The following is a 6,000-nucleotide window of genomic DNA, read 5'->3' as shown; positions in this document are numbered from 1 at the left end:
GCCTTCATCCCTGGGTGCTAAGCTGTGGTCTTCACAGTTGTGAGATGATCCATTTTCAAGGTGATTGTTGATCTGGGGAGAGGGTGCTAGGAATAGGTCAAGTTAAAACGTCACAAAGCCTTAAGAGTCAGTAGTTTTTCTTAAATAAATGCTCCTTGGATAGCTGCAAACCTTTGATTAATTTCTAGAGTACTGAAAAAGTGATTTTGACCCTTTTTGCTAGTGTTCTTTTTACTTTTACGAAGGAATGGACTTTTGATGGTCCTTACTCTGTTATTTCAGAAACGCTTCTCTTGTGTTATTCTTGATGTCACAACCGGTGAGAATGCAGATCCCTTCAGTTTTGCACCTGCCATGTGTTTTTAATTCTGTTCTCTCTTAGTTTATATAAACACAGAGAAGCAGAGCAGCAATCCCAATCCCATATGGCCACCAGACTGGGAAATGGCATGTCAAGTCCTCTGTCTTGGAAGTTCTCAGTCTCTGCAGTCAGTACATGTGGGAGTCTCCTTCACTTAACTTCGGGTGAATGTGGAAAGTGAAAGTGAAAGTCACTCAGTCATGTCCGACTCTTTGTGACCCCATGGACCGTATAGTCCTGGATTCCCCAGGCCAGAATCCTGGAGTGGGCAGCCTTTCCCTTCTCCAGGGGATCTTCCCAACCCAGGGATCGAGCCCAGGTCTCCCGCATTGCAGGTGGATTCTTTACCAGCTGAGCCACCAGCGAAGCTCTTGGGTAAATGTGGGAGGAAGTGTTAGTCTTCCTCCACTTAAAGGGAAGCAGGGAAGGAAAAGCTGAAGCATTCTCCATTAAGCCAATGATTAAGATGATCTTACAATTTATCATCTGAACTAGGGTACTTTTGATAGTGAGAAAGATTACTAAAATAATTTAATATATGTATGTGTGTAAAAAGGGAGGGAGGGAGGGAGAGAGACATATACCCAGCTGCTCATGTAAACACACACACACACACACAAACATACACTGAGAGTTATTAACCTCCAAACTAATTTTTACCACATTGTTGCATCTGAAGATGGTTCTATTAAAAAACAAATTTTGAAACTTTTGAAAGCAAGTTTTGTATAAAATAAAAAGTATCCACATACATTAAAGCAAACAGGGCTTTTTGATATAGATATCTGAACTAAGAAAAAGCAGAATAACCACTTTTGGTACATATTCATGTATGTTAATTGCCTTCCTAAAATTATATTTGTTTAATACCATGTCCCTGTATTTTCAAAAGATATCAGCATTTAATAAGGTCTAATTATTTCATCTTCTGTGTGTACTGTTATGTTTTTAATTCAGAAAATACTCTCTCTAGAGGTGCTGAGGGACCTGGTAAACTCAGAGCAAATTTTGCTAAGTGTGAAAATCCTCACTACTATTTAAAAAATATTGACATTAAAAATATTTCAGGCCAATATTTTTGTAGTTATTGCCCATTTGTTCCACTCAGGGGGCCTTTTGTTGACAAATACTTTTACAGAGCAAAACTCAGCCAAGAAGTTGTTTCTATTGATGATTTTTAAAAATGTTTTGTTAAATTTTTATGCTGCAGAATCACAGAGCCTCTCAATTTTGTGTTATTGTGATAAAATATAAATTTATCCAATTAAAAAATAGATTCTTCATAAGCTTCCTACCAGTTGAGAAAATTCCACGAAAATTATGGAATTTCCAATCACATCCTCCACTTGAACTCTCATCATTCAATATGTTGAATGCTTCCTGTGCTTTCTTGGCTGCCCTGTATGGCATGTGGGATCCCAGACCATGGATGGAACCCTTGCTCCCTGCAGTGGAAGCTCAGAATCTTAACCACTGGACTGCTAGGGAAGTCCCATGCTTCGCCTTTTTAAGGATACATTTCAATGAACCTCCTGGTTTTAAGCTTTTTCCTCAATAATTGGAAGTTGCCAAAGCTTGCAATTATATAAAATATGGTTGCAATTATATAAAATAAGGTTAAACACTCTATTTGGCTCTGTTTGTGGAATAATCTGATCGAAGCTTACAACTGGTTTTGAACAGACTATAACCAGAATTTAGAAAAATTTGAGAAGTGTTTATTCCAGTATGGATTAGAAACAAGATAGTAAAACGTGTTTTGTGGGCCATGCAAATCAAGAATACTGGAGACCATGGGTAAGTGCTGGGGCTCTTGTCCACGGAAAATGCATGACTTTGAAGCACAAATGCTGTGCTGGTGACCCCAGCTTCCAGTGTCTTCTGCTTGCTTCCTGAGTCTCATATGAGTTCGAGTAGAGAGAGAAGTTGCCCACCTTTGTTCATTCTATAATCCCTTTAGTTGGCTCTCTGGTCATTTGCTGCAGCCCTTCTGTGGCTGTCCAAAGAGGCACCTTGTCTTCTCATGAAGTGTTAGTGATGTGGCCATCAATTCAAACAGATGGGTACAGGTTGTATCTGGAAATGGTATCTTAGCTGGACGAATGCTGCCTATCACCAAGATTATGGATTTCTTTTAAGCTGTATCTCTGCTTCTTATTTATAAGGTGAAGTGAAGTAAAAGTTGCTCAGTTGTGTCTGACTCCTTGTCACCCCATGGACTATACAGTCCATGGAATTCTCCAGGCCAGAATACTGGAGTGGGTAGCCTTTCCCTTCTCCAGGGGATCTTCCCAGCCCAGGGATCAAACCCAGGTCTCTCACATTGCAGGTGGATTCTTTACCAGCTGAGCCACAAGGGAAGCCCAATTTATAAGGCGTGTCTAGTATTATTCACAGCTCATAACTCAGTGAAACAATTGAAAAGAAAATTTAGAGAAAGCCCAACTTTAATTGCACATCATGGACTCATAGGTTGCTATGTTTATCCCTCAAGTTTACCACTTTAAATGCTGAAATAAAACACTTATAAAAGAATGTGAGATTTGACTGTAAATTTGGAGGTTTAGAGTGGCTCTGCCCAAAGAATTAAAAAATGTTGGGTGTAGTGTGTTGTTGGCATTGTTCACTGGCTACACTAACACGCATTACTTTGAATAAAGTTTCCATTGTGTATTTTTCAGTGGTAAAACAAGTTTACATGCCCATGAAGATGAATTCACTCCTGAAAAAAATACACAAAGGATATTCAAAATTTTAAAAATTTTAAAGTCAATGAGCTTCATTTTTTTCTTATTCCTCTAGTGACATATTTTGATGTATTAATATTTCTGGAATTCTGCATAATGGATGAATTCCAGAGTGTGATGGAAGAGGAATTGGAGGATACCCACCTCTGTGGGATACACACTCTGGTGAGTTCGCCGGCAGATTGCAGTGCCTGGAAGCAATTCCTTCTTTTATTTTTATTGAAAAAGATATGACTGATGAAAACTCAGAATTTTTCAGGCAACACTGATTTGGGGCATGTTTTCATGTTTTCCCCGAAGTTTTTACAAAAGATGCTCTTCTGTGATGCTTCCCGCAGATCACAGCACAGGCAGCGAAGAGCCTGCGGCATCCTTTCCCAGGGCAGGATCCACTGCCTGTGCCCCCGAGGGGAGGATGCGGTCAGCCCATCACCTGAGTGCTCCTGGTGCTCTGGTCCCCTGCCCTGGAGGGCATCGTCTCCGATGTCGATGTCGCAGGTGCAGAGCACACACCGTCATGCAGGTGTCACCCTGGTGTGCCTCTTTGCTTGAGGGGTTAGAGGACACAGGGCAGAGTGTGAACCGGGCTTCTCTGGTGAGAAGGGGGTGGGGAGGAGAGCGGCCGTAGGGCTGAGCCAGACCTGGCGGGACTGCATCTCCACATACTCTGACCTACTGGTTTCCCATGGTGCACCTCCACGCACTCTGACCTGCTGGTTTCCCATGGTGCACCTCCACGCACTCTGACCTGCTGGTTTCCCATGGTGCACCTCCACGCACTCTGACCTGCTGGTTTCCCATGGTGCACCTCCACGCACTCTGACCTGCTGGTTTCCCATGGTGTGGATTCCCATTGTTTCCCATTGTTCTCGGTGAGGATTCCAGGTTGGCCCATCTCCCCCCATACTCTTGGGGTTCATGTGAGTTCACTCGAATTTTCGATGACTTTTTTCCTATCTAGCTTAGTGCCCAAGATTGCTAGTTCTGATGTTCAATCTGCCATTTGATACCAGAGGTGTGAGTTGTCAACACAAACAATAAATTGACAGGAGGAGGAGCTGGCTCACATCTCTGGAGAAAGTTTTCAGACGTTTATTGCTGCATGAATCTGCGTCCAGACTGAACAGCAGGTGACAGTCAATCCTGCTGTTCCGCCTAAGCTTTTATACCTTCTTGCAGTGACTACAGAGGCAGGGTAAAGAGTATTTCCAGAGGAAATAACTTACAAGAACAGTTCCCCATGATTTCCTAGGTGGGATTCGGAATTATGAGTCTCCCTGGGTTACTAAAGTATTGATAACTCTGAGCCTTCGTTGTGGTAGCAAGCTTCATACGGTGTTTCCTTGGATGTTGCCGTCCACTGCAGCAAGGAGGAAGCCAGAAAGATTCGCTGGTAGTGGCAAATCAGCCCTTTGTTATTGGTCATTGTAAAATATCACAATGTGCAAATAGTTATTCTGTGTTCAGTCGCTCAGTGGTGTCCAATTCTTTGCGACCCTATGGACTATAGCCTGCCAGGCTCCTCTGTCCATAGGAGTCTCCAGGCAAGAATACTGGCGTGGGTTGCTATTTCCTTCTCCAGGGAGGAGGAATTTTCCGGACCCAGGGATTGAACCTATGTCTCTATGTCTCCGGCATTGGCAGGTGGCTCCCACCACTAGCACCATCTGGGAAGCCCAGTTAATCAATCTAGACCTTTAGGAAAGTCAGATCAGAAAGTCAAAGAAGTCCACAAATAAATCCATCCTTTAAGCTGTTCTGTACGCATGCCTAGTTTTGCTAATGGAAAGTATTCTGAAAAAATTTACCTCTGATAACTTACTGGCCATGGTCTGAAGTAGGTCATTTATGTCTATCTGCCCATTCTCTTCCTTCCTTTGAGCTTTCACTGTATTTATAGTGAGGGGATGTGTTGAGATGCTCATGTTTAATGCCTAAAGGAGTGACCTTAGCCAGCCAGAAATGAAATCTAGCTTGTTGAGAGCAATCCAGAATGCTGTTTGGCATTCTCAGAGTCGGTGGCGGCTGTCTGGGTGCAGCTGAGGCTGATCAGTTTTGGATTTTCATGAGGTCAGAGTCATGTGGGCAGAGGCTACATTCAACTCTTGTTGTTGTTCAGTCCATAAGTCATGTCCGACTCTTTGTGACCCCATGGACTGCAGCACGTCAGGCTTCCCTGTCCTCCACTATCTCTTGGAGTTTGCTTAAATTCATGTCCATAGAGTCGGTGATGCCATCCAACCATCTCATCCTCTGTCATCCCCCTCTCCTTTTATCTTCAGTCTTTCCCAGCATCAGGGCCTTTCCCAATGACACGTTTCAACTCTATGTAGCACATAATACAAGAATCTCCATTCTCTCTGGCAGATCCCCCCAAGCTCCTTGTCATCAGACTCAGGTAGGGGACAGATTCCTTGACTGGTCTTTCTGAGGCCCTTGGGTGCATTCCCTGAGGCGGTACCTGCAGGGGAGATGCTGAGGCCGTGGTGAAGGAAGACTGCAGGTGATCACCCAAGGCATAGGGCAATGGACAGGAGAAAATCCAATTTAATCTGTATATATGGGAACCTCACATAGTCAAGAGGGTCAGACACGGAAAGGTAAAGTGGGGTTTGCACAGCATCCTGAGCTTAGGAATAGGCTGGGCCTAGGGCTGTCAGGGTTGGAGGGCCATTGCCTGGACAACGCAGGGAAGGGCAGGTGCTAGGTGATGAGATGCCAGCCCTGTCACACAAGCAGGGCCACGTGCACAGAATCAGACTGCAGCTGTCACTTCTCTGGGGAAAACCCACAACTGAAATTCTTTTAGGTAGTTAAGGGAGGGGCACATGAATTTTTCTTGAACCTGCAGGGTCTTGACTGCCTTAAGTTCAGAATAACACTCCTGCCCGA

This window comes from Budorcas taxicolor, chromosome 11 (genome assembly GCF_023091745.1).
Source record: "Budorcas taxicolor isolate Tak-1 chromosome 11, Takin1.1, whole genome shotgun sequence".
In the NCBI taxonomy this organism is placed as follows: domain Eukaryota; kingdom Metazoa; phylum Chordata; class Mammalia; order Artiodactyla; family Bovidae; genus Budorcas; species Budorcas taxicolor.
This window is presented reverse-complemented; position numbering follows the sequence as displayed.